The 12,976-nt window shown below is 42.7% G+C and overlaps 1 protein-coding gene and 1 long non-coding RNA gene across 2 annotated transcripts in view; one reads left to right on the top strand and one right to left on the bottom strand.

The window, feature by feature from the left end:
• The window catches only part of DAPK1 (death associated protein kinase 1), a 130,944-nt gene that overhangs the window by 48,634 nt on the left and 69,334 nt on the right, over positions 1–12,976 (top strand). The gene's annotated exons all lie outside the window — the stretch shown is intronic.
• On the bottom strand, positions 6,753–12,904 carry LOC136627049 (uncharacterized). Its single transcript, XR_010792740.1, has 3 exons — positions 12,838–12,904; positions 7,427–7,510; positions 6,753–6,992 (listed from the first exon to the last, which is right to left on the bottom strand). It is a non-coding gene; the product is annotated as an uncharacterized lncRNA (long non-coding RNA).

Here is a 12,976-nt window from a genome sequence, read left to right as displayed (position 1 = left end):
GGCACTATATAAAGATTACTTTAGACCATTTTACTTCTTGCTTTTATCTCTACTGATGCAGTAAATGTCGGTGTTACTCCTGGCAGAGACGTTCGGGAGGTGTGCCTAGCAGAAAGCATGGTGCTCTGCCAATGCTATGTGGGATTGCCTTTGTTCATAGGAAAACACATTTTGTATTGTTTTCTGGTTTGTTCATTTTGTTAAAACGTTTCAAAACCTTCTACCAGCTGCCAAGGTTGTGAGCGGCCGCTGCACGTTGTCGCAGTCTGTCTTGGATTGTGTAATTCTGTGTTTCTTGAACTTGTAAGGTACACACAAAAAATATAATAACCTACAGAAACTAAAATAATAACGGGGAAAAACGTGTTGTAGCCGAGAACTATTCCATATACTCTTGATGACCAGCTTTACATCTTCCATAGGGCTTATGCCCATGGCTGGATTTCTACCGCGTGGAAATCCGCGGCATTATGCTGCAGCTATTGGGTTCTGTTGAACCTTGTAGCTGAATGTTCACACTGCGGGATTCTACAGCGTGAAAGAAAACGCGCCATGCTCTAATTGCCGCGGGAATACGTGCGTCCGGCTTCCATTGTAGTCAGTAGAAGCCAGACGCCTCACTAGATTTCCACTGTAGCACAGTGGAAGTATCGTGTGAATACGAGTCCCCGCCGGCCGCGTCATCCGGCACTGCAGGTGCGTCATGTGCTGTACTGCGCATGCGTGCCGGCTCGAGGAATGGGAATAATGCGGCGGATCCAAGTGAGGGTGGGGGGGTGGGGGGGTGGGGGCGTCGTGGCAGACTCCGCTGCGATATTCCACTAGCGGAGTCCGCCACCGCTGTGGTCATGAGGCCTTACTGGCCATCTTAAAGGGAACCCATCACAGGATTCATGCTGCCTGGTCTACGGGGGGCATGAGCCTGGGACAGATCTGCACAGTGCCCCCTCATAAGTGGTGTTCTGAAATGCTGTGGTGTTTCAGTGTAAAAACGCTTTGAAGTTTGCTTGTTTGACTTAAGAGTTCCGTTTCTGAATCAAAGTATTTGATCTACACTAATCTGCAATTTTGGTGACCTATTGATCTCCGAGCTCTGTTACTTCCTGAAGCCCCTGTGATGTCCCTTGAACTGGGTTGGACTGCAGCAGTAAACAGAACTCTGCTACATGCGCATTACACACGCAGAGCTCTGCTACATACATACATTGTTCATCCCATACAACAGGAATCGCAACCAGCACAGCAGAGTCCTACACACACTGATCACCCCCTGGTCATGTGACCCTGGAGTCTTCCCACACAGGTGACTGATCACATGAGTGTGACATCATCGGCCCTGTAAGCACATGGCTGCTGCCCAGCTCTGCAGGTTTTTAATAAAGTGAAGGACCTGTGATGTCACCAACATGTGATCAGGGGCGGAACTCAGAGCCCTGGTGACTGATCCCAGGATAGTGGCATCTTCACATGTAACTCAGTCACTTGCTTACAGACAGGTGGTCATTCGTATTCCATAGCAACTGAGGCTACGGGGGTTTGTAGAGAATATAGTCTGCTTGTAATCTGCACAGGGATGAAGAACCTATGATGACGTCACCATCATGTGATCAGGGGTAGAGCATGTAACTCACGGACACAGCCCAGGTGACTGATCATATGACAGTGACCTCACAGGTCCTGTAAGCAAACGGCTGCTGTCTGGCTCTGCAGGCTTTTAATAAAGTGAAGGACTTTTGATGCCGTGTAACGCACGGAGGGAAGGACAGGTGGTCGTTAGTATTTTGATTTCTAATGTTACTGCTTGTAGAAGAGCAGTACCAAGATTTTACAATTGGGCAACTTATCTAATGTTTAGAAGCCTATGTACTGGACATCACAGATGGCAGCTTGTAAACCTTATGTCATAAGGTAGACCCATGCTGGGACCCGGAGAGGTGAGTAGAAGACTATTTTCTGGCCTAGAAAACATGTATTTTAAAATAAAAAATTGTCTTGGACAACCCTCATTAACTTCTATGGGATTGTCGGAGATAGCTGGTTGCAATGCTTGCGTGTCTCCATAGATGGTGAATAGAGCAATGGTCAGGCATGCACACCACCTTTCCATTCATTAGGACTACTCAAGAATAGCCTTTCTCATGATCCCTGGGGGTCAGTGATCGGACCCCCAGCGATCATACACTTATCGTTAATTTAATTGTCACCAAAGGATAAAGTGGGAAAATCACTTTAATTTAAAGGGCTTGGTCTTCAAAGAGAGATTTTGTAGTAAAACAAAGTAAAAAATCTTTGCGCACATGATGTTTTTTTTTTCTTTGCTATGTTTTAACTAGCCTCCTTCCAGCTTTGTATATCCTTATGACCGCATTACATGATCATTTATCCCTTACAGTCATGTTTGTCCATTAGATCCAAAAGCAAATACTGCATTTATCTACAAAACCAACATACCTTATTGGTATGAGAATGTAGTTTGTTTTACTGGCAAAGTGAAACATTGACTTCTGTAAAAATGGCCTTCTTTGTTGTTGGATGTTTTTGTTTTCATTCATCTATCAGGGATCTTGTAGATCTCAATTTTTCCAAATTGTTTTGATACTTTGCCGCATAAAAGGTTGGTGTATATAGAATGAGAATGCTTTCTAACACTAAGCTATTTACTTGCACGCAGAGTGTGGTTATTGATGGGGTTTTAGTGTATCTTGATGCCACCAGGAAGTCCTGGTGGAGTCTAGATTGACAGGGGGGTGACGCCCCCTGTACCTGATTGGCTCCACAGCGGCCTGTGCTGCAGGTCCTTGCAGCCCACTAAGGCCAGCTGTGGAGACAGAGCAGCGTGGCGTCATTTTTCATTGTTTGGGATGGAGTGTTAGGGTGAGGGGTAAGAGTCAGAGTTAGCCTTACAGTTTCAATATAAGCCTAACTGTGACTCTTACCCCTCACCCTAACCCTCCATCCCTGATATCAATAATAAAAGATGGCACGCTGCTCTGACAGGGGCGTTCCTCCTATCAAACCCCTAACTTCCTGGTGGCGTCAAGATACACTAATACCTATTGATAGTACATACTAGTGGGGTACCACAGGGGGCAGTATTGGGCCCTATTTTTAATATATTTACAACCTTATAGAAGGGGAGAGTACTTTAAAATATCAATATCCATAGATCATACAAAACTTAGTATACAGTTGCAAATGTTTCTGGATAAGTTGGCGGTTTGGGCTGAAACCCTTTCCTCCTATCTTCCCCACACACAGGCATGTGCTTTAAATCGGGGAAAGCAGAATAAGCTCTTGCTAGACACTTTTGGCTGCCCTTTCCCTCCCACTAAAACAAAGAATGAATCATGGGGAAATCAAATATACCTGATTCTTCTTTCTCCCAATATTCCCCTTATACAGCTAGTATCACTTGAATGAGTGCGTTTGACCTACTGTCATCTTATAATTATGAGCGTCATAGGGGTCCTTTTGCACAGGCTGATTCTCCTCCCAGTGTACTACTGTGTTTCCCTGGAAATAAGACCCTGTCTTATACTTTTTGCCTCAAAAGAGGCACTAGGTCTAATCTTTTTATTCTCTTTGATACCAATGGAAAACTGCAGATCGTAATGCAAAAAAAAAATAAAAAAACACACAAGCTATTGATGGAAAAATTTAAAAAAATCTATCGGTCTTTCAATGCAGAACACTTTTCCCTAAAAATTTTTTGGGGAAAAAGCTACAAAAATATATAATTTTGGTATTGTAATTGTACCAACCAGCAAAAACAAAGTTATATAATTTTATACAGCATGAGGACTGCTGTAAGACCAAAAACAGCGGCAGAATTTGTGTTTTTTTTTTGTTTTTTTTTTATTTTATTTTTTTATGCCTGGGTGGGAAAAAAACACAAAAAACAAGAATGTAAGAAATTCTACATTATATGTACATCAGCTTGACATGGCAGCTAATGAAAATAGCTGTACAGTTAGTAGTCATCATTTGTAGATGGCCAGCTTTAGGTGGGTAATTGTCACAGGTGACTTCCTGGTAGTCTTGGTTGTGTAGGTAAGTAGAGTATCAAGCTTCTCTCTAATTGGTGCCAAATTCCGACGAATGCGCTTGCTTGTCATTAAGAAGTAGCCTAAAGCCGGCATCACACGTGTATCTGTGCGCTCCTCGGCACAATTTTTTGGGCCCTGAATGAGGCTTTATATGTCGCATAAGCGTATTTTACTATACTTTTTCTGACCCTCAGGACATATTCATTTGCACGCCGCAAACAAAGGCGCACCGATTTCAAATGGCTAATTTGTCTGCATTCCAGATAAGTCCTTTCCAGCAGAATTGGAGTATTATTGCGCGTGTATTTGCACAACCCTCATTGACCTCTATGGGGAAATACGTGAAAAAGTAGAGCATGCTGAGTTTTTAATTTGGTGTTTTTGTGTTTTTCTTTTTTTTCTTGACAAAAATGCGTGTGCAGAATACAGAAATATGAATGATCCCATTGAAACCAATGAGTTTTATTATCTGCTTATTGCGCGTAAATTTTGTACATGCAGATATGACCGTGTGAGGCAGGCCTAACTGGATTTAAAACTTCTTTAAAACTGGATTAAGTTTTCTTCCATTCGGACTACACCCACTGATGCCCCCTCTAAGCACCTGGTGACATGCCCGTCTTGTAGCCTCCTGGCTGCCAGCTTCAGCCCATGTTTAACACAGCCGGCTCGTCAAGCAGCTAATTTTATGTTTATTCTATGCTTTAAAGAACATCAAACGGTGGCTTTTCCTCTTTGCACCATTAAATGTGTGTAATCTGTGAAGATAATGTGCATGTCAGATAGAAAGATAATCAATCTGACATCCGTTAGCAGAGAGCTTTTCAACTAAATTTAACCTAAATGCTGAGTGGCATACGGAGGAGTCACACGGCTTTCTCATCAATCTGCCCTGCTTGCACTGGGATTATTAGATTTAACATCTACCGCTTGTATTTAAACCATCTACTCCGATGGCTTCTCTTCCCTCCAAGTTCTATTTCTGCTGCAGCAAGCTATTGCATTGGGGTCTGGTACGCTCAGTCTGTCCACACGGCGCAGAATTGGTATTGTAAATGCACCGGTTTTCTGGTGCAAAGTCCCCAGCAAACTTTTTTACAAAGTTTGCACCACATTTTTTCATCTGTTTTTAGACTTATTCATATGCTTTTTTTTTATGACTCTCCTAACAAAAGGATGTCGCTTAATGAAAAGGGCGTGGCCTAAATGCACCATTGTGCACTACATTTTGACAGTTTTTGACCAAGCCAGGTGGTAGAGTGTCAGACTCAGCAGGTAGTCTGAGCTCTGCAATCAGCTCCTTTGTTCTCAAATGGGCTGTCAATGGCTGATGGCATGAATAATCAGCCGCACCTATGCAGAACACAGTCTGCAGTCTGTTTTCTTGCATGGGTTGTGGAGAAAATACAGTGTTATCTCTAGCTCCCGTGGGAAACACCGCGTGCGGTCTGAACTATGGTTTTTAGTTTCTCCTAAAAATCATTGTTCGGACGAAAAGTACATGACAGTAGCATTTACACATGACGATTATTGCTCATACGCCATAGTTTTAATGAATTTTGAGCGATAATCTTTGCATGTAAATGTTGCTTAAGGCACGGCCTATATAGACGTATTGACATTGCATGTCTCGCAGGCATCAAGAAATGCCAATAGCCTATTGATTTCTATTGAGCCACTCGCACTTGTGGGTGTTTTTTTGTTTTGTGCGAAGAAAATTGCTGCATGTCGTATATTAGCATGTATTACACATACGTACCCTGCAGACCACAAAATTATCCATTGTGGGTCTGCCGCTGCATCATTCACTTTAAACAGGCAATTGTTCATCTATGAACTGCCGGTTTACTGAACGATCCCCGGCCATTCCATCTCCATTCACGATGATCCTCTTGTGTGAAAAGCACAGGAACGGTCATCTCTGGGATGACTGTCGGGCGCTATAGCGGCCAACAGTCATTCCATTTAAAAAGGGGCCTTAATCTAGTTTTGTACTTGAAGTGTTCCAAGGTTAGATGAGGTGCCTAAACTGTGTATTAAATGACCGCTCAATCGAAAGTACTTTCAAACAATTATAATTATAATTTATCTAATCTTCTCTGAAATAGTTGAGAATAAGCAAGTGATTTTTGGTACATCCCCTGTTTCCCTACCCCGACGATAACCCCTAGCATTAATTTGTCAGGCCTCTCGAGGAGGCTTGAAATATAAGCCCTACCCCGAAAATAAGCCCCAGTTACAGTTCATAGAAAAAAAATCAATAGAATGCTTCAGGTGCATGGTAAGGGCCGCAAAAAGCAATTGCTGCATTTTTACAGCGCTTTTCATGCAGGTCAGCTGAGTCACTCACCCAGCAGACTTGTTCCAGGTCCTTCCCACTGCGCTCCAGAGCCCCGGTGCGGTTTCCGCAGTCCATGGTTCAGCCAATCAGTGCTGTTCTCAAAGAACCAATAACAACCATCGCTTTGTAGGTTTATGACTCCCGTAACCTGGATGTGATCCTGTGTGGGCCGCCGAGGGCATTGCCGCCATTTTTACTGCTCAGTTTGCCGGTACCAAGAAAGGTCTGAGCGATCATAAGGGTTGGTGGTGCCAAGGTCTAACACACAGATTGGTTAGTCCTGCCGTTGTCAAAATAAGCCCTAGAGTTTCTTTTGAAGCAAAAATTAATATAAGACTTTCTTATTTTCAGGGAAACGGGGTAATACTTCTATGTCTTGATAAAATGGACAAATGTGTTAAAATAACAAAACCAGCTTTTCCTGTCCCATGGAGATCCATCGGTGCAGTGTTATGGTCCTCCCAGTCTTTGTGTAGGAAGGGCTACCGGATGACCACCAATCAGAGGCTGCAACAGTCACTGGTTGCCCTACTGCCATCCCTGTGGAGATGCTGCGAGCCGAGATGCCAGAAGAATGGCGACCGCTCAGATATGCTTGTTCTTTTCTATGGCAAATGGAAGGAAGTAGGAAAAGGCAATGATCCAATACGATAATAGGATAAATGGGTAGGTAGATAGTTGGGTGTATATATGTATACATAGGTATTATGTAGCATGTAAATGTTACGTCCTGTGAATATTGTATATTTTATGTAAGAACTATCAGGCTGTCGCTGAAGTGGTTAACTGTGCCGAGAAGAACTTTTCATGTTCAGGTCTCTGTTCTGCTGTGGCAGAAGTTACATAACTCTGTTACCATCTGTTTTTGTGGGTGTACAGAAACAAGATGTCTTGGTTCCTCTAGCTACTGAAAAGACTATCGAGAGATAATGCCAAGTAAAATAAATATTTCTTCTTTATTTTGGGGAACATTATTTGATGTTTGGCATAAAATGAAGAAAATGTAAAAGTGTGTATTTTATGTAGGTGAGTGTCTTACATGGCGGTCCGCACGGCTCCCTTGTGTACGGTGGTTCACGGTGATCCCCTCTAGATGTTATGACTTTCATACTTCAGTTGCAATCTGTTCATGAAAGAGGAAGAAACCAAAAGCATCAGTTTGACCACATGCTGGGCTCTGAAGACAGCTCCCAGAGGCCCTTTTACAAGCAAATGAAACTGATAAAGTGTTAACGGCCATTTGTGTCCATTAACGGTTTATGCAAAACGATCGCTTAAACTGTCAATCTTTCAATTGTTTGTAAGATTGTTTTTGCGTGTAAATGGACCATTACTTATCTGCAAGAGCATTTGTAGGCTCCTTTTTAAAGGGGTGTTTCCGTTTCAAGCAACCGTGGCTGTGACGGGAACACTGCTTTGTATGAAGTGGCCTAGAGGAGGGAAAACGGCCAAGCATGGTTTTCATAACTCCCATACAAGTCAATATGAATTATACAAACCGCATAGCTCTGTGAGGTACACAGTTTCCATAACTTGGATGCTTTGGAAAGGGTGTAGCCTGTTGGACTATGCTGTCTGCATAAATCACGTTGATTTCTATGGGAGTTACGGGGACAGCAGTGTGAAGCCCACTCTGCTGTTTCCATAATCCCAACCACCTACAGCTGGGCCAGGGCTGATGGGGCCACAACTAGAGATGTGTGGGATCCAGCTTAGGTTTAGGTCTCATCCTGAGATGAGAATACCCCTTTAACTATTAACTAAATTTTTATGTAAGAGGCCAGCTTTAAAGCAAGACTTTATTTTTGACAAGTTTCAATTGAAATTTAAACCTCATAATTTCCCAAATTTCCTTGTATGAAAATCCCAGAATTAACTTAATCCACCCCTTTCTGGGACTAATAAACTAATTTTATACCTTTTTGGATTCTAATATTTGACCAACTGGGTATATGAAGAGAATGATATCATAATGTTAGTTTTTCCTTTTTTTCCCCCTTTTTTGTAGTTCACCTGTGGATTTCCTGCAGAATTTCCACCCGTGGCCGCTGCCATAGAATTGCATTAGAAAATGCAATCCTAGGCAGACGGACGCGATTTGTCCGCGCGGAAAACAAATTGCGGCATGCTCAATTTCACTCCACGGCCGACGGCTCTGCTCTGCGCATGTGCCGGCTGGCCGGCAGCTGGAACATCAAAGAGCAGGAGCCGCAGGAGAGGTGAGTGCCATGCTGGTTCCTGCAGGGGCTCGGGTCTGGTCCCGCTGCAAGAATTCTCGCAGCGGGATCCGACCCGCCCGTCTGCAGGCAGCTAATGGAAACATTTTCTTTTGTTTAATACCAAATCAGTTTAATGAATAGTTTCCAGAAGGTGCAATACACTACAAGACTGGTATTTTAGCAAGGTTTTTTAAAGCTGGTCATAATCTTAAGGTAATGGTTCGGAATATACAGAGCAAAAAAATTCATTTCGGGTGTTCAGTCCACGCAATGTGTGCTGCGCAATATAATAGACTGAGATAAGGCCGTGTCTTCATAACAGAGAAACTGCTTTTCACTGGACACATTTGGCAATAATGACTTGGCACTTAAAAGCCGGCGCTTTAACCACACGCTCTTATCTCCTGAGATGTTCAGCCACTTATTGTATTTACTTACCTATTTCACAATTGCTTTTGTTTTATTTGATTATTGGCCATTTAATTACCACATGTGGCTATTAAATATTCAAGACCTAGTAAACGCTGCACCCTAGAGAACGCTCGGCCGCTTCTAGAATTCTGTTGTATACGGCAGCTCATCAGCCATCAAAGGACTCTACTGCTACATAGGGATGCAGAACTAGTATTGCCTGGAGTCATGGGGTGAATGGGCATTTAAAACCATATTGGGTGAGTAACAAGTTCCTGTTGTGCCGATCTTACAATGTAGCAAGCGTTCTTTGGGACAGCCGAAGTTCAGATTTTCGCTGAGAAGTTGGTTGAGGAGGCCAGTTTTTTTATCTGAGACATCATGGTAACTCAATGTTTCACTCCGGTCTCGCAGCATTACGGTCCGGGATTCTAACCAACTTCCATCAATATCTGCATGGAGTTTATTTCCGCAGTCTTTGTAGGGTTTTCCTCCCACTTTTTAAAACAATTGTTTCCTTTGAAATTGGCTCCAGTGTGTATAACATGGGACAATAAGATTGTGAGCACCATTGCAGCTGGGACTGATGCAAGAGTTCCTAAGGCTACTTTCACACGACTGAGAAAATCGCAAGAGATTCGTGTGTTGCGAGACTCACGAATATGAACCCCATGCTTTTGAATGGAGTCGTATACGTGAGCGTGTGTTTTTTTTTTTTTTGGTTTGCTCTATCTTTGCGCGTTCCTCATAACGCTTCACCCATTGTCCGGAAATGTTCACGCGAGTGTGATGTAAGGCTTCCAATTGAAAACAATAGGAAACACTTGACGATCGCAACTAGACTTGACACAAAAACTCCTCACCTCTGTTCGGGACATCGGACATTTAGGAGCGAGTTATTGGGCAGTGTCTCACGGCCTGATATTGTGCTTGCTTGTGTGTAGGAAGCCTGAGGGTATAAGCCAAACCAGAGTCTGACACCCATGTAGGGTCCTTTCCTCTCATCCGTGCAGAGCAGGGTTCTGCTTGGCTTATCGAGGCATTTTCCTGATCTGCATACCTTTTTTTCCCAGGTAGCATTGCATGGTGTATGCCATCTTGGCACTCTCCACAATGAGAAGCGGGATCCCCATCTAGACCACCAAAAAAAAGGAAAAATACAAGATATGTTCTACTGACAACAATATATAGTTCCCACGTTGGGGAATAATGCTAATACTGTAGTAGTAAGTCTATGAAAACCTACTGTACAATAAAGAACAATTGTATGGACACTGGCCAAAATATGAAACATGTTGATCTTGTGTTGATTCATGATTCCGGATTAACTTGATAGTCGCTACAGATTGATAGAATGTAACTCTGCTGGCAGCCTGGCATTCTTTTGAAGAGCGCCAACTGAGAATTTGTACTTTGATCTTGTGCAATTTAATTCTTCTTTTTCTGTCTGTCCGATGAAGGGTTAGAACAGTGACAGGATTATCAGTAGCTTGTGTTTTTGGCGGGTGTAATGGACCAAATCCCTGTGTGGGTCCCTGCTGCTGAATTTCAAAGAAGCCTAGAATTTTTATTTTTATTTTGAGAGGGAAATTTGTATACCTTTTTAATGTAAGGTTCTTTCCGAGAAGTAAATGAAGTATCCATTCAGATGCATCTAACACCTAAAAAACAGGACAGAATACTTTAGTGACCGAGGACTGGAAGTGACCATTAGTTATGGGTCGGCATGATCGGCAGTCACAAGGTTGACAACTGGGTAACTGGCATGGGAAATCTTGGAGCACATCCTTACAAATAAATTTACTAAGATATTTTTTACATCTGTGAATGGCCCTGATTTTCATCATATATGCATCATATTCACAGATGCAGCACACTGAAGTGAATTTCACCCAAGTGGTTTACAATGGCATATATCTGCCAAGGAATCCTTCATTAAAGGGGTTTCCACCTCTCATATTGATGAGATGGCATATCCCCAGGATAGATAATCAATAGGTGATCGACAGGGATCCGTTTCCTGGGACCTTGGTTGATCAGCTGTTCACTGGGCTGCTGTTTTGGTGTACGGAGCAGGAAACGGGCTGCTCCATAAATTGCACAGTGGCCTGGTGTGGTGTTGCAGTTTCTATTCACTACAGTGGGAGCTGTGCCTACATCATTATGCTGGGCTACTGTGAAATGGTTTGAAGTGGCTAATATGTAAGATTAAAACTGAAAGTGAAAAAAATGGGCCTCCTACCTGAATTTAAAAAAGACCAAAAAAATGACAACAGCAAAAAATTGACAATTTTAAAATCAATAATCAGGCCATAGAATGCTTGCAAGACTTCATCTTTCCTGGCTCAAAAAATGACCAGGCAAGAGAGTCTATGCAAGAGATAAAACGTAGGATAGAATTGAGGCGAAACGCAATACTAAACATGGACAGAATCTGGAAAAATAGGGATATCGGTATAGCAACTAAATGCAGGATAGTGCAAACCACCGTTTTTCCCATAACCATGTATGGATGCGAAAGCCGGACTGCAAAAAAAAGCGTTTGAGCTGTGTTGTTGGCGAAAGCTGCTGCGTATGCTCTGGACGGTGAGAGTAACAGAAGTCCTGAATCGTATAAGACCCAATGTATCACTGGAGGGCAAGATGACTGGGCTCAGACTCACAGGTTTTGGCCAAATAATGCAAGCAGTGTCACTAGAAAAAAAATCTATAATCCTTGGACAGATCAGTGGCAAAATACCCAGCCGCCAAAGAACACGATGGCCTATACTGTCAAAGCTGATACTGGTATGGATATCATACAACTGTGTGCAAAACCGAAAAGGGGAGCTTGTCTTTAGGGTCACCAAAGGTCGTAAACTTCTAACAACAACATTCTGACTTTTATTTTACTTTTATCTGGTTCTTTGTGCCTTTTCTCTTTATAGAAATAATTTTTCCCCATATAAGAAGCCAGTAGTATAGTGCCATCACTAGACTTGGACTGCACTCTTATACAAGTATATCCCTACCTTCCAGCCGTTGGTTTCATGCCGGACCTAGACACAACGTTTGATGCACTTTATGCATTGGTCCAGTTTTTGTCTTTTTTTTTTTGGTCCACAGCTGGTCGGAAACTGCTGCTTACAACATTTTTCTGTCCACCGCCAGGAGAAATCTGCATTAAAACGATGTCAGATTCCATGAAGGATCCTATAGAAATCAATGGGATCAGCTCTGGCATCAGTTTCCTTCTGGCGTTTTACTACAGTGCCAAATGGGAAAAGCCTGACTACCCGACTAAGCATGATTTAAATCATGGCAGCTTAGTGCTCGTTAGCATTCGCTCACTAAAGGTTATAGGCCAAGCAAACATATTTTACCCGCACATTAAAAGCTGGAACCTCCCTGCAATGGTTCACTGCTACTTCTCAAGTGGCGTCAATGAAGGTCAGAGCCCTGTAAGCAGCAAGGGCACATCGACTCCAAAATCCTGCCGTTCACTGAACCTCTTACCAACCGTTCATTACCCGGTGAGTGATAACTGCTTTCCTCCAGGCGTATACACCATCTTTATATATCCACCAGGTTTTTTACAGCACTTATACATCTAGTAAGTACATTCTGTATAACAATATAAAAGATGGATCAAACTCATTATTAGAGATAATGAAAACACTAAATCCACTGTATCCTTTGACAATTAGTCACTTCTAATTGCATGCCTGCAGTATAATGACTTGTAGACTATTAGACGGGATCCACCTGAGCTTAATTAACCTATTTTCTGCAAATCTGAACACATAATAATAAAGGCCATTTATCACTTCCAGCTTATCACCTCGTGGTAACATTGAAGCAATCTCCCCGCATTGTTCTCCAAAGGCCTCCGCCAGCCTCACTTTCTGCATATGCTGCTTTGTCTTAGAATATTGTTTTTCATGTTTGAACAGAAAGGAGTGGCCCGCCGGGATGACATG

Source organism: Eleutherodactylus coqui, chromosome 5, assembly GCF_035609145.1.
Source record: "Eleutherodactylus coqui strain aEleCoq1 chromosome 5, aEleCoq1.hap1, whole genome shotgun sequence".
Classification (NCBI taxonomy): domain Eukaryota; kingdom Metazoa; phylum Chordata; class Amphibia; order Anura; family Eleutherodactylidae; genus Eleutherodactylus; species Eleutherodactylus coqui.
This window is presented reverse-complemented; position numbering and strand designations above follow the sequence as displayed.